This window comes from Desmodus rotundus, chromosome 5, assembly GCF_022682495.2.
Source record: "Desmodus rotundus isolate HL8 chromosome 5, HLdesRot8A.1, whole genome shotgun sequence".
NCBI classification, from domain to species: domain Eukaryota; kingdom Metazoa; phylum Chordata; class Mammalia; order Chiroptera; family Phyllostomidae; genus Desmodus; species Desmodus rotundus.
In genome coordinates this window covers 117,365,125-117,381,639 of record NC_071391.1, presented here as the reverse complement: position 1 = coordinate 117,381,639, position 16,515 = coordinate 117,365,125, and the positions used below count along the sequence as shown (strand labels likewise).

The 16,515-nt window shown below is 44.9% G+C and overlaps 1 protein-coding gene across 1 annotated transcript in view; it reads right to left on the bottom strand.

Annotated features, from left to right (window-relative positions):
* ANTXR1 (ANTXR cell adhesion molecule 1) overlaps positions 1 to 16,515 on the bottom strand; it is a 228,429-nt gene that overhangs the window by 69,300 nt on the left and 142,614 nt on the right. The gene's annotated exons all lie outside the window — the stretch shown is intronic.

Sequence of the window (16,515 nt, the reverse complement as noted above, 5' to 3'; positions counted from 1 at the left end):
AGCTGTTGGCGGTTCTGTTAACTGTCGCTGGGTCCAAGCGGACACTGTCAATGGAGGGTGTAGGGTGTGATGGTCAGGCAGACTGATTCCCAACAACGGGCAGCAAAGAAGGGGTAGCCAGGGATTTTTTCAGGGCCCTGAACTTTAAGGGGTCAAAGATTTGCATAACGATATTGGAGGACAGTATTCTGCAATCGCGGACACTCTGGACAGGCAACAATGGGGACCCAGCCCCTTCCTACCAGGAAGAGGAAGAGTGACACACGGGAGAAGGGCAGGGAGGAAGGACAGCTGGGTGGCAGTAAGCAGCCTCTCCTCACTCTTGGCCCCACCTTGCACACCACATTCATAAAAGGAAAGCCCTTGTGGTTAATTAGATTTAGTTGTTTACAAGCAGTGTGGCCAATATGAACTGTGACTCTACCGTGTCCTTTACTGGCTCCCTCCTCTCATCCCAAGCGTATTATTGGAATTTGGGATCACCTACATACAGTGCTTTTCCTTAGGGGGGATTCTGGCAAATACAAAGCTCATTCGGTAGCTTTGCATGTCTTAGCATCAGGGCTGGTGTGGACCACTTGTGCACAGGTGCTCAGGCGTTGCCCACAGGACCAGTTCCTTAATCTTCTAGTTGGAGAGCTCTCCTGGCTGCAGAGCAGACTGCATACTAGGCATCAAGCGCTTCCCTATTAGGCACATATCTCCTTTGACTTAATGTTATTCTGGGATCTCACTGGGCTCTGATCCCCACTCTTATCATCCATGTTTCCATTATCTGTAATGTCATCTGTGTACGTAGAGACAGGCTACTGACTTGAGGCTCTATTAACACCAACCAGGGGATTGAGACTCCAGTCTTCTAAATGGGCAGTATTCAATTAATTAAGAGGCAGAGGTTAAGACCTCCAGGGGTCTTAAACTATCATTTCATCTGCCTCACTTCCTGGCCATTCTGGGAAACTGGCTGAAGGTCTTTGGAAAGCTTGAAAGCTTGATTTCGCTCACCCACTCAACTCTGGCTACGAATTTGTCACAGCAATCTCTGGGGAGGGCCATTACTGCCCAATGTTGATTTCCCATCACCCCAGAGGCAGTGATGATTTAAAAACAGGAAATGCCGGGGAAAGGGAGGAAGAGGTGAGGGAATGGGGACAAGGATCTAGAATGTGTCTCTTTTCTTTGGGTGTGGTTAGGGAGGTGGGTGACAGGGAGCAGGATATTTGGGAACAGATAGATGATGACAAGGGTGCTGTGGGCAGTGTGCAGGGTAAGGACCCCGGGTATGTGGAGGTTCAGTGCAGAGCAGCTGATCTTTTGTCTTCACAGGGCTACCAGCTTCCTCCCTCACTGCATGGCAGCAGTGCAGTGGAGTTGCCAAGGGAACCCCAGGCTTGCCTTCTTCTTACCGTGAGGGTTTGACACGTCCTTGAACCTCCCTGAGTCCCACTGTCCTCATCTGTTAAATAGGAACAATAACACTAACCTCGCAGAATTGAGTCGTGATGAGCAATAATGTTTGGAAAACATCCGGTGTACAGTGTACAGTGGGTGTTCAATTGATGGCGCATACAATTACTGTTATTCTCCCTTCCCTTTCTTGCAGTCTCTGTGCCTTGTCTTTATTCCATCTTTCACAAAGGCTTCAGTGAAACCCCTGTATATACTAAATAACTGTGTACAGTCATTTCCAGATGGAGCAGCCTAGAGGCCAGAGCTTCATAAGCAAATGAGACAGGAGGCTGGTGTTCAGACAGTGGCCAGGGGCTATGGGGGGGTCAGCAGTATGCTTCAGCACATATGTGTGGGCACATGACATTAGCAAGGAAGGGCAGCACCAAGTGGCCCACCAACCCATCTGTGGGTTGCCATTCAAGGTACCTCACTGGGTATTTATTGAATTCTCATCCAGCAATGTCCCAAGGGGAAACCAAAAGACAATGCCAAAATACACAACTTAGTATTAATCAAAGGTGGACTAATTTATAATCCAGACTTCATGATGACACCTTGTAAACTGGGCACCTTAACTTCTGGAGAAATGCCACCATGTTCAGGTAAATAGAATTTAGGCACTGCCAATCTGGCCTTATTGGTTGGCTGTCTAGCTACATTCAGCAGGAAGGAGGAAGAAGTCTTCACGACGCGTCAAGCCCTCCCTCTCCCATCACCAGTGTTCCACTGGGAGCAAAGAGGAACTCGCCCACAGGACAGCAGGAGAGTGTTTCAAAGTGTGATCTAGACAGACTAAGTTGAAGTCATGAGATGATTGTTCCAAGCCCTGAAGCTGGATGGGCTGTCTGCAAGTGAGCCAAATCCTTCTGCCAAGACCAGCACATGGACCACCCAAAGAAGTGACCTAGGCACAGAGATGTATCAGTCCTCTCCACTTAAGCCCCCACCTCTCTGCCCCCACCCTGGGAGGGCCAGAGCCCACGTTGCCTGGAAGAGCATGTGGGCAGCAGCCTGCATTCCTCTTGAGCCCACAGCACCAGTGTAGCTTTGCTGGGTGCAGAGTGGCCCATGGCTACTCTAATGCCAACTGCCCCCACCCCCACAGGCCTGCATGATGGGGCCCCACCACCTGTCCACCTCACCTCTCCACTCCCCCTCACTTTGCACTTCAGCCTCTGGGTTATCTTCTTGTTCCTTCCACCTGCCCTGCTGTTTCTCACTTGTAGTGTTTTCTGCCTAAATGCTTGCTATCTCTTCCTGCTTTATCTGCACATCTGTACACACCCCGTTAACACCTTTTTATTTGGTAGATCACCAGTAAATACCCTCCCCTGGGAAGTCTCCTGTGACCTCACGGGACAGGCAAGGTCCCATTTGCGGGGCCTCAGGGAATCCAGTGTTTTTTGCAGCACTTTTAATTGTAATTAAAAGAGTAAATGCATAATTCTTTGCTTCCAGCTACTGTGACTGGAAAGTATTTCCAACAAGAACACAAACTAGAATCACTGAGCACTACCAAGCTTAGGCTTGGTCTGGCCTGGCCTGTTCCCTTCTTGGAAGGTTCCCGGAGCTTCTTCTTGGTTGTGGATGGGCTTGTCATCTCCTTCTTCATTAGAAGGAATAAATAAAAGATGGGTAAACTTGAAGAGATGCTTAATAAAATATTTAAAAGGAAAATTCTTCAACAAACATATTTATAAGCACAACATGGTAGAACCACATGGCAGTTCTGGGGATAAATCTGGGGACATTTTTCATATTTCTCTTCTTGAGGCCTGCATTACCTCTTCACTTAGTGTCATTTTTAGGTTAGATATTTTGGATGGGCAGAAAGTGACCATTTGCTTTCTTGGAGTAGCTGCCCTGGAGTCCCTTTGGCATTGATGGTTGGACTGGTGAGGAAAAAGGGGGTAAAAAAAATGAGGTGGAATATGGAACTTTCATTGGTGTTTCATTGCTACCTGAGAATTTCTTGAAACTGTCTCTGCTATGGACTGGGAAATCTGTCTCCTCTCCCCGGTTATCAGTGATTTCAGCTCTGATTTTATCCATTTTTGTTTAAGGAGACGAGATGGGGCCAGATTGGACAAAGACTATTATATGGGCCAAGGAAAGAAAGCCAGAAAAAGATCAGGTAGAATCTTATTCAGTTGAAATCTTACTGGCAAGTGTAAGTCAAAACAAAGTCAACTTTTTAGGTGCACCTCCAGCCTGGTTGTTGGACACGGTTCTGATGGGAGATGTGCAGGTACAGTTAGCATGGCATGAATGCAGGAGAAAGGTTACATGTGCCCCGGTCCTGTTTGACCCCTGGGGACTTTACTCTGGTTTTCCCAGTCAAGTTCAACTATTCAGGTCTCCATAAAGTTCTTTCTTAAAATTTATTTTTATAAAATATTAAGGTGAAATAAAGCACCTGGGGAGTTTATTTTGCTTGTTTCTGTGTCTCCGGTGGTATCCAAGTTCAGCTCCTGGTTTGCGTGTTTGGACCCTTGTCACCTGGTTTGTTCTTGCTAACTCTGCTCCATAGTCCTGTGTGGTGGGATGCAGAGTGCAGTCTCCCCAGTTTGTAACACGGGCACCTCTCCCTCCTCCCAGGTGTAGCCACACTGGCTCACTAGATGCTCCGTTTACAGTCGTGAGTCCCGGCGACATGCTGCATGAGGGAGTGGCAGGCACCGGGCCTGGCTATTTCCCCTGCTCTGTCTCCATCATCACAGCTTCACATTTCTCCTCTTATCGCTCCCATCTCTTCACTCTGTGACAGCCGTTGAATGTAGGCTAAGCTGCAGGAGCTCATTTTGGACAGATGCTCATGTTATGGCATGAGAAGTGGAACAAAACAGAGGACTTTTTTTGGAGGCTCTTTCTTCTTAAATTGTATTCACTGTCTGTGCCATATTTGCCTGAGCTGGGTAAGGGGCATCTCCTGTAAGCTCCTCCATGCCAAAGGTGTGATTCTCTTGCAATAAAGGTACTTTGCAACACAGCCAATTCTATTGTCCAGGCAAAGTTCAAGAGATCAGCTTAAGATAACCAGTCTATACAAAGAAAGGCTCTTGTCTTCTAATTTGAATTAGTTCCATAGTTTTAAACTGTCTAGAGTATCAGAGTTGCATGGAGGGCTTTTTAAAACACAGATTTCCAGGCCGCACTCCTGAGTTTCCCATTAGTAGGTCTGGAGCGGGCTTTTTGCATTTCTAACAAGATCCTAAATAACACTCACCCTGCTTATCCATGGACCGCACTTTGAGAACTATGAATTAGCTGACTTCTAACAATGCTATGCCTCAACTACATACGCGGGGAATGTTTTGCTTCAAGTCAGACGTTCCTAGGAGTGCCCTGTTAAGGGTTGCTTACGGATGATTAGAGACACTAGCTTTGAAATGTTTCAGTCTAAAACTTATGGTGTCCCTGCTGTACTGGCAGGAGCTATGGGGTCTACATTGCTCACAGGCCCCATGTTGGGAAGACAGAACTATCTCAGCGATGTTTGCAGGCATTCTCTTGCTTGCAAGTGTTTGTGTCCATCTGTGTACAGAGCTGGCCTGGATTCCACATCCAGCCCTGAAACAGTCCCAAGTGGACGGTGCCCCGGGAATGAGGGGCTCAGATCTTATCTTTCACTGTCGGTACCATTGGCAGTTCACCCACTGAACTCCATTTGCATCTCTGCCCCGGCACCAGACTCTAAGCCTCTAGAAGACACAGGCATACCTGGTCAGCTCTCATTTCCTGACGCATAGTCAGTGCTTGTTACTCAGCCACCGTTTCCAGAATGAACCTGTATGCATTCTCAGAAAGGCAAAGGTGGAGAGCATTTCTAATTATTCTAAACTTTCTTGCCTCTCAAATAAGCACTTCCACAGAAATGTTTCTTTAGTAATTAGCATGCTCACAGTCCCAGCTGCGAAGCGTGCGCTATGACACTTGGATGCATCATGGGGACCTCATTAGGGTCACGGGTGGACTCATGGTTAGTCACGGCACTTGGCTGACACGATCTCTACCCTATTCTATCCCCTAACCCCCGCCTCCGAGTAAATTCACTTGCCCTGTGGTTCAAGAATCCATTTGCCAGCCGGTGTCCTAAACTAAATTTCCAAAAGTGCTTCCTGATAATTTGAAAACAGTACAAACAATCTCTTTTGTGTTACAATACAGCATATAATGTTACCTTGTTCACCTGTGGTACATAAACAGGGTAATAAAATCACTACATTGTGAAATCATATTAGCTCAAACTATGATTTTTAATGAGGTAAAGGAACAAGTAATATATGTACTTCAGTTTTTTGGCTGTGGTAAAATTCACGTAATGTAACATGAACCATTTTAAAGTGTGAGGTGATTATATTTGGTGCCACTGAGTGATCCCAGGTGAGTGTGAGGATGCTGCCCAGCCACCAACAGTGACTGGGAGGGTTAAACGAAACACATACACCCTTATCTGCTTCCTCTCTTCCGCTTACCCTCATGCAGTGCAAATATATGAGGGGGAACTCCCCAAACCGGATTTATTTATAAAGAAACGTATACTTATTCTTAGATGTTTAAACTTCAGTCACCTCCAAAGTCCTCTCCATTTGGTGCAATCCACCTATTGAGACCCTTTTTCCACTGCTCAAAACAGTTTTTTAACTCTTCAATTTTGATGCCTTTTAGTGCTTCTGCTGTTGTTTGTTTCATCTCATCCACATCAGCAAAATGTTGCTTTTAGCAAACTTTTTCTTCCAGGGAAACAGAAAAAAGTTGCTTGGGTTGAGATCAGGTGAATAGGGAGGGTGGGGCACAGGGGTGATGCTGTTTGTGGTCAAAAACTGCTGAACACTCAGCTTGGTGTAGCTAGGTGCACTCGTAAATCACCCTTCATGAAATGGGCAAACGAGGTAAGTCTTCAAAAAAAAATTCATGGAAGCCTAACACAGCCTCTCACAACAATGCCAGCTGGTACCCTAACACAGTTGGGTTCCTGGAACACTCTTCTAGCGGGGGAAGCCTGTACTATCAAGGGCCTGCCCTCCAGGAGATAATTTCAGGTTTTTGATCTCTTCTTGTACGTCGCATACCTGAGCTGTGTACTTTTCTCATGAAAGCATTTAATACAGCATCCTCAGCACAAGTGTGTATCCTGGTTATAGAATCCAGAGACTGAATGAAGGAGGAAAGCCTTAAGCTTGTGGAGGAGAAGCTTGTGAAGCGGTGAGAGAAATGGGAGTAAGTGAACCCACACTGGGCTTCATCAGAGATCACAGCAAAGAGTCAAAAGAAAGGTCAGTGATCTTGTGGAGCTACTGTCTGCTTTAAAGGGGGTCAAAACCAGGTGCCATGGGTTAAAGTACGGGCTATACTGCTGACAACAGCAGAATGGTATTTCCAAGGCATTTGGTGTTATTTGGAACCACGCAAATAGCTTTTTTTGTTATGAAAAGAGAAACTTGGCGAAACAACAAAAGCTGGATTTCTATTTTAGGCCGGGGCAGAGGAATAACAAGACGATGAGTCACAGACTTCACCTCTGTTGTCGTGACACTGAGATCTAAGAACGTCCTCCCTTCCGTCGAGTCTCCATAACTCAAAGCCACAGCGCTACATCATACGCATGCCCACCAGGAAACTTCATGTGTTTATTTTTTACAAGTCAGGGAAAAGTGTTGTATTTACTGTAGCATTATTTTAATTAAAAATTTAAGATGGAAAAAATGGTGGAATTTTTTAGTTTATTCTTAATTTTCAAAAGTGTGCTGTTTTACAAGGTTGCACAGTTTTGAATGTTCTGCTCTGAGCCTCTTTCCCCTATTAGTATGGTTATTTTTTCATGGAGCTGAAATTCCATATGCAATCTAAAAATATCTCTGTTTTATAGGAGAAATGATGGTATTTAGAGAGGTTTTGGTGTATCTGCTACTTAACAACTGTTGTTATCTTTGGAGACAGAAAAGGAGACACCGTTGGCAGGGCCTGACTTCCTCATCTGACTGCTAGTCTTTTGTGCTTTCCATGCGTGGTAAAACCCCACGGAGGCTAAAGGATAATATTCCTTGGGTTTTTGGTAATTTTGGATTATGAGCTCATGTGCAGTTTGCATTTACCTATGGGAATCTTATGAAGTCTGGGTTGAGGGGCAAATTTGCCAGAGAGGATTCAAGTTTCCTTCTGCAGATTCCTAAACACTTCCAAACTATGACCTTCTCAGCTTGTAATTTATAGAACCCCAAGTAGTATATAGTTGAACTCTAAAACTGAGAGGTTATGGTTCTGAATTCTTAAGGACACATACACACACACCAAACTCATAGTCCATCTTTTCACTTTCAAGGTCCCAGTTTTAGGCAGAAGGCTCAATTCCAACGCCCAAACTTTTTTGACCCTTGTAAGACTATTAGACTAAATGCCTAGGTTATTAAGATCAGAAAAATCTCTCCCTAGGACCCCACCATTGCTTTAAGGTTGGCTAACCATCAGATTTCCAGATCCATCTCTATTTTGGCCTTGGAAATGTCCCCTATTTTCTTGTGAGCCTGATTATACATTTAAAACAATTTTTATTATATTTTTTCCAGGATGTTTTTGTTTTTGTTTTGTTATGCAGCCCACTGTATCACAGGTTAAGAGTAATTGATTTTTTACAAATGATGACCTCTTGCACGGTTAGAGGGGTTAGTTAAAGATATTTGGAGCTTTTGATTCAAAACACTGCACATCCTAGGACTTCTAGGCTGATCTTTTAACACTAACTTCTCTGCTGCCACCCTGATCTCATAGGTTCTGTGGGAGGAAGGGCCATCAGAACGGAACTATGTGCCGAGGGAAGGCCAGCAGAGATCTCAAAAGCCATCTAAAGAGAGCTTTCATGTCTCAGATGGAAGGGGTTGCTTGCTCTCACGCTTGTACATTCTAGACTTCCATTCTGTTTCCTAGTCCTTATAATAAGTATACTTCTAATTAAAATCAAGAAACCAAGGGAAAAGAGGCAACTGGTTGTGGAAGATGCCTACAATGCATGAGATGCTAGCTGATGACAGATAAATGAATCTTACTACTATACAGATTGTATAAATACAATAGAACTTCATAGCTTATTAGAGTAGGTTAATGCTGCCCAAGTACTGCTGGAATTCAGTGACTTGACAATGTAAAAGTTTATCAAAGGCTAATGCCAAGGGTGCTGGTCTAGAATGTAGCACAAGGCATTTTCAAAGAAATAAGCTCACTGGTGGTTTTTTTCGTGTGTGTTTTGTTTTTGGCGTTTGGAACTCAAACTTTAAACGATTTTTGGCCTCTCAGCTCATCTTCCTTAAGATTGGGACTATTTAAAAGCCCAAATTCACCAGTAACTAATGTGAGGGTAATGGCAGGAATTTTCACATTAGTTGATAAAGCCTAAGAGATTTACATGGTAACTTATTTTTTTGTGACCGTGTTCCAATAAAACGTTATTTACAAAAGCGAGTAGTAGGTCGGATTTGGCCCAAGGGCCACAGTTAACCAAACCCCTGATATAACCCTATGAAGCAAGTAATACCATTCCACTTAATAGAGGAAATGGAGAACTAATAGCACAAAACTGGTAGGCTGCAGATCTAAAATTCAAGTCCATACACAGTAACTTCAAAGAATAGATATGCATGTTCTCCATTAGATGATATTTCAGAGTCACTGTAAAACTCTGAGACAGTGAAAAAGTCCATGGATTCAGATTCCCCGAGGCTTGGAGGAGGGGCATCTGGTCTGCCTGGGTTACAGGCAAGGTGGTGCCGGCACCGGCAGTGCCTGTGGGATCGAGCCGGGCACACGAGGACTGGGGTGTGTTGGGCACATTCACAGCACGGTCAAGCTCCTTGGCAATGACACAGCCTTCAAGGAGGGCAAGAAAGAGGTTGCACCTCGGAACTGAGGAATCAGCTGCTTCGACATCTTCTAGGGTTATGTTTTCTAAACGGCTTTTGGCAGAATACTACTATCTTTCAGATGTTAGTATGTCGATGCATGGGGCCAGGGATAGGCCAAGGGTGGGTTCCAGGGTCCAAACAAGTTGAAAGATTCGCAATGCAAATTACCTCGCTGTAGGCTGTGGGAAGTTCTGCAGTGGAGACCGAGTTTAACGGCGTCTTCCAAACGTATTGTCTAAATACCCGTTGCTCAGAAGTCTACCTGTTCACATCTTGTAGCTCCTTCCGTTCTGTGGACGTAGTCTGTAAATGCTGCCCTGATTACTTGTGTCATATAACCCTCCTGTGGTGCTGACACGCAACTGGGTTTGAGAACCACGGACCAGGGAATCTTGAAGGGGAAGGGTAGACTCACTTTCAAAAGGTAAAGATATAAAGGAGCAACCTTAGAGACATTATGATCCCCATTTTGTAAGTTTTCACATGAGGAAATTAAGGTTAAAAGGATCCACCTTGAACTTATAGAGGAAGAACTCAGTGGGAACCCATTTGTCTTTAACGATAGTCGCCCCTTCTATGGGGTTCACCCGGCAGCCAGGAGGATGTGGTGGGTGGGTCAGAAGGTATGCAGTGAGGCCAACGGGCAGGAAGGAGGAGGAGGGCCACAGGGCAATGTGAAAGTGACAGCAGGAGGGGTGTGTGGGGGCGTGTGCTGCAGAGCTCCAGCGGGGAGGGCGGGCCGAGGCAGAGCTCGGTGCGTTAGGTTGGAAAAATAATCCCAGGAGCTGCAGAGTGAGGCGTGTTCGTAGGGGAATGGGTGGAGGCCGGGAAGGGCTCCAGAAGGCAGGATGGGGCTAAGCTACGGAGCTGCTTGTACTCGTCAGGTTTCTGTTACTCAAAATGTCAGTCACTCCCTTTGGTGATTAAAGTAGGCTTGGTTGTCTAGCCCTGCAAGTAAAATGTTGTATGTGGAGAGCATTATCTGAAGACTATTTTTATTTCAATTTATGGCATATCAACTTCTTCATTAATTTTTGCCCTTTGCAGTTTGTCATTAACCGTGGTCAAGGGACTTGTTTGTTGCACTATCCTTAAAACTCAGTAGTGAGTTAAGCACGATCTTCACATAACTTCTTTAAAAAGTAACTGTTCATAAGAGACCCACAAGCTCATCACAAAAGAAACAAAAGAGAATAGGGAGAAACTGTGAATCCACACACATCATCCTGCCCTAACAAACTGAATACAAACAGTTGCCATTATTTGAACAGAAACACCACGATCTGATTCGACTCAGCATGGTTCAATTAATTGGATTGCAGAGAATTGCAACTTCATTGCAGGATCTTTTCTTTTCCTTTTATTTTATTTTTAAAAAATATATTTTATTGATTATGCCATTACAGTTGTCCCATCTTTTCTCCTTTCCCCCTTTGTCCTTTTAATTGTGGTAAAAAACACGTGACATAAAATGTATCATCTCAGTCATTTTTAAGCACACGTTCCAGTAGTTTTGGTACCGAACTCACACTGTTATGCAATCTCTGGAACTTTTTCATCTTGCAAAACATAGCAAGATCTTTATACTCCGGGCTCCTGTTATACCGCTGACCTCCTACAAAATGGGCACAGTTCTAGAATTTTATTTATGAAACTGATATAAACGTATTTTGTTATATGATATTTGATACATAAACATTACACGTAACACATATGTAAGGTATAAAACATAATAGTAATACAAACACCCATGAAACTAATGTAATTCAGTTCCATTGGTTTGTGGGTTCCTTCTGTATCCATTCCCTTCCCCCAAAGATAATTTAGTTTTTTAGTTTGGAAACATACAAATCACGTACTGGGCACTGTACTCCTATTTGGGATTAGTTTCTCAGACTTGTTTCTCCTTCCCTGGAGGAGTTCATAGTACAGTGAAAGAAACGTACTTATGAATAAATACTTGTGATAGTAAGAAAATTATCTAATAGTTGTGCAAAAAAAAGTACTAATGAAACCAAGTGAGGTTGTGGCTCATTCTCTTCAGGTGGGGAAAAGTGGGCTGGAAACTAATGAGATGGAGTGATCAGTGAACTGGACTTTGAAGACAGAGGAACTGTTGACAGAGTAGACAAAGAAGATGAAACCATTTCAGCAAGAGGATACGACATAGGCATGGAGATGGTGGTAAATAAGTACCTGGTGCACTCAAGAGCCCCAAAGATGAGACTATGCCTGGAGATGACCCTCCATCCATTTAGCTGCTCAACCAACTTTGAGATTTACTAACAGGCACTCTGTTATGCTTTGGGGAACTACAGCTCTGGCTGTGAACAGTTTATGTCTCCAGGGGAAGATTACACACAAACAATTATCACAACAGCATAATCAGTGTGATGAAGGAAGCAGGCAAGGAGTACTAGGGAGAGAGGAGAAGCTAAGAGGTGAAGCCACAGAAGTAGGTTGTGGCCAGGTTGGGACAGGTCTACATGCGATGTCAAGGAATTTGAAGTCTATTTTAGAGACATTGAATAGTCAAGAGAATTTTGGGTGGTGAAGTGAATAGGACCATGACCTGAGATTACTTTAAAAAAATCTGTTTAGTGAGGGTGAGAGAGACTAATAGAGCAGTTAGAATGGTACTGCAATAGTTCAGTGGGAAATGCAGATTCCTAGCCTAAGACAATGACATTAATTCCTTCGTTCCACAACTGTTCATTAAGTGACTGTTGGGTGCCAGGTATTGTGCTTGTGCTAGGGTGGAGGTTGTAAATGGATGTGACAGATAAGAGAGTGTGAGAGAAGAGGAGTCACTACAGACAACTTTGAAGTGAGACGCGACAAGGAGGGACAGAAGGAGGCATCCGCAGTCACTCTGCAGTCTCTGTTTGGGCAGCTCAGAGGATGGTGACACATCCGTTGACGACGAAAAGTTGGGGGGATAACATGAACTGTTTAGCTGGGGACATGTTGAGGGTGGAATGCCTGCATTCGAGATGTCCACTGGATCCCTATCCTATGGGTCTGTTCCTCTGGAGCCAAGACCAGCCATGGCAGACATGTTAAGTAGCCATCAGTGTATTCGTTGTGGTTGAAGCCATGGGAGTTGGGGATATAGACCAGAGACAACATGCAGAGAAGGCTGCAGACGATCCTGGAGAGCAAGAGATAGCAGAGGAAGAAGAGCCCATGAAGGATACAGGAAATCCTGGGCAGAGACGTAGGGCAAAAGCCCACAGAAGCCAGTAGAGGCAGAGTGAAAGGGGAGAGGGGTCGGTTGTGCCTACAGCGGAAAGGGCTATCGCAGAATGATAAATGAGCAGAGACCCCTGCCCAGGGCATTCAGGCTTGCAAGAGATGGACTGGAGAAATCCTGGAGTTGGGGGTCCAGGGGCAGCGGGCTGAAGTGAGTGGGAGCAATTGTGGAGTGTCTGCAAAAAGGTTTGCAGATGAAAGGAAGGGAGAGAGAAGAGAGTGGCTTGAAGGAGAAGTACAGTATGAGCCATTTTGAAAGGCTGGAGGCTGGCATACTTTTGTAGGCAGAGGAGAGGAAGGCAGTGGACAGGAAAGATACTGTAGGCACAGCTGAAGTGAGAGGGGGCAAAGAGAAGAACAGGGTGGAAAGAGAGGGAGACGGGGAGCTGCTTCTGAGGAGAAGGGATGTCGGAAGAGGACACAAGGGTGTGCGTTACTTGAAGCAAAAGGGTTTGTCACAGGACAGCTCCTGCTTTTTCTCTGAGACAGAAGAGCAGTTTGTCTACTGAGAGTAAAATGGCCAGAGGTAGGACAAGGATGTCCAGGAGAGGGGCGAGGTTTGGGAGAGATCCTGTGGGGGTGGAATCTGAGGCTCTGTGAGGATGATTTGCTAGGCATGAAGAAGGCCTCATAAGTGTGCGGTGGCTCCGTCAGCATGCTGGGGCAATTCGCTTCTGAAGTGATCAGCATCTTGGGAGCAGGAGAGAAGACTGCATGCGAACTGCTGGATCTAGGTGTAGGGTGGCCAGGGCAAGTGAGGTGGGAGTTAGGCAATTGAGGGTGTTCATGAGAGTATCCAGTAGATTTAGAGACCGTGCAGGCATTTATTCTGTCCCCCAGATTTTGATTTGGCGGAGCCAGTCCCCATTGCTGATCAGAATCTATCAGTGTCTTCCCACCTGCCGAAACGTAGGCTGATGTGATGGCCTGTGCACAGAAAGGCAAGCAGCCTGGCTGGGCTGCCTGCTCACGTCAGGGCACCGGCTCCTGTCCGGGACCACGGTGTACCTGGTGTACCCGCAGCGCTGCCTGAATTTTCTACAGCAGCTTAGTGCTCTGACATCGCTGATTCACTGTGGACTTTTTTCTCTCTACACATTCCAGCCATTCACACATTTACATTTGTAATACATTCCACCTCTGTTTTCATGATCCTCTTCTCATTCGGATTTTCTAGTCTTCCTCACTTTAAAGTTCAACTTAGAGATTTCAGTAATACTGGACCAAACTTAGGAGTGGAGAGATGAAGTGGCCGTGGCATGGCTTCGAAGGCTCTGGCAAGGCCCCTTGTGGAGCTGAGGCAGGACTTTATTTACTTAGGTAAAATATTGACCCCCTTGAATTCCCTTTTTGAAAATGCAAATAAGCCCAGCGGGCATAGTATAATGTCTCCCTCCCTTTCAGTGTGGGTGCTTTTGTGCCCATGAGTAAATGCAGAAGTCCCAGAGCCAAAGGTTTACTTCAGGACACCAAGGGCCAAGGTGGGAAGCACTGAAAGGTTTTGAACCAGGATCTGACCATTCTCTCTCTCTCCCTCCCTCTCTCTCTCTCTCTCTCCATCAGTCATATGACAGGTTATACTCCATTTTCAGGCAATAGCTTAGCCCAGGTTCCATCTAGCTGGAAGAGCCCAGATGGCAGTGGGTCCCTTAGGAATGGCAATGGGTAGCAGCACCCACTCTCACCATCAGATTTCTTCTTCCAGACAGGAACAGGAAGAAGCCAGAGGATGCTGACACACAAGGCAGGCCTGGCAGTAACCACTATGCCTGGTCTGTTACATTTAAAAATGCTCTTTATGATTAGTAAATAGGGACCTGAGTACTGGCTCACTATCCAGAACTTCATGGAACAACACCATCCCTCCATCCAGCAATTAAGTGGTTAACGTTTGGCTCAGTTGGGATTGGGGTTGGGAGCCTTGCAACTGGGCTCCCAGTTGTGAAACATTTTGAAATATTACTCCTGGAGAGAACTTTGCAGATAGGGAAGGAAGGGACACAGCAGAGACACACATCATGGACCCCACATTTTGCAGGCCCTTTCTGCTCTCTGGCTAGTTCCCATTGCCTATAGGAAGCTTTGGGACCAGGTCATGGGGCATCTCTCACACGGGGAGCAGGGTGCGGAGAGTGACAGAGGAAGGTTTCAGGGCCATCACTTGCAAGGACACCCACTGCTGGTCCCAAAATTGTGGTGAGGGGTGCTTCATTTGGGAGAGAGAAACTTCCTGCATCTCTGAACCAGGATCCTTGTGGGTGGGGGAGGGGGCGAGGGTGGGAGGCGACGTTTGGCCTCTTTCCTGCATACTCCCTCTAGAAACACAGGACTTTATCCGGTCCCCTTCAGAGCATCGTTACTCATCAAGGGAGTGAGTGATAAATTAGGTCTGGGGGTACGCTGAGCATCAGAAATCTGGCCAGCTTTCAGAATGAGGGTGAGGACAGTTTTTATAGACATCGTAAGCAGGAAAATTAATCTCCAGGGTCTTTCCTTGTAAAGAAATCCTTCAGGACTTATAAAATCAGACCACATTAAGACATTCTGGCTGCTTTCCAAAGCAACATGGACTTAACCAGATACATTCATTGAAAAATATTTTGAATATTGCAAAATTGTTTGGCCTTGGATGACATTAATTAAGAGACATTTCCCTGCAAATAAAAACCATGATGAGCTATCACCTCATCGCAAAGACGAAAGATAACAAATGTTGGCGAGGCTGTGGAAGAAAGGGAACCCTTGTGCGCTGTTGATGGGAACGCAGATTCATGTAGCCACTGTGGAAAACAGTATAGAGGTTGCTCATAAAATTAAAAATAGAACTACCACATGACCCAGCAATTCCTCCTCTGGGTATTTATCCAAAGAAAATAAAATCACTATCCTGAAGAGACTCCCACACCTACATGTTCACTGCAGCATCAGCCAAGACAGGAAAACAACCTAAGTGTTGGAGAGATGAATGGCTAAAGAAAATGTGATCTCTATATAACATTATATAGAGACCGTGTAACACCATTAGATATGACACAGGTAAGCAATGTGATACTACTTAAGCCATAAACGTGAAAGAAACCTTGCCATTTGCGACGTAATGGACAGACCCCGAGGGCATTATGTTAGGCGAAATAAGTCAGAGAAAGAAACACAGACAAATACTGTATGATCTTACTTACATGTGGAATCTTAAAAAAAAAGAAGGAAGTCATAGAAACAGATAAGATTTGTGGTTGCTGGGGCAGGGCGAGGGAAGGTGGGGAAACTGGGTAAAGATGATCAAAATATGGAAACTCCCAGTTATAAGTAAGTTCTGGGGATGTAATGTACAACATGGCGAGTTTAGATAATAATACTGTGCTGTTTATTTGACAGTCGCTGAAGTAGATCTTAAAGGTTTTCATCAGAAGGAAAAAATTTGTAACTGTCAGGTGATAGATGTTAGCTAACTAAACTTATGGTGGCGATCATTTTGCAATATATACTGTACATCTTAACTTACACAATGTTATATGTCAATTACATCTCAATAAGACTGGAAAAAAGGAGATTTCCCACCAATGTAAATTAAATGCTGCTAGCATAGTAACATATTCCTATTGTAGCAAATACTTTTAAATATCAATAACACACAGCATTTCCTATGTGCAAGGTGCTGTTTCTAAGTTACATATATTTATATACTTATTTTATGTATATACACACACACACTCTTCACCATCTATCTACGAGGTCGGTGCTCTTGTTGTCTTCGCTGTACGAACGAGGAAACTAGGGCACAGAGAGGTTAAGTAACTTGCCCAAGACCATACAGCCTGCGTGCCTGTTTTACTGTTTCTAGTTGTCCTTACCCCGAGGTAACTGTTTGTAAGACAGTTAAAAGGGACTAGGTGAACAAGAGTGATGCCTGCTACAG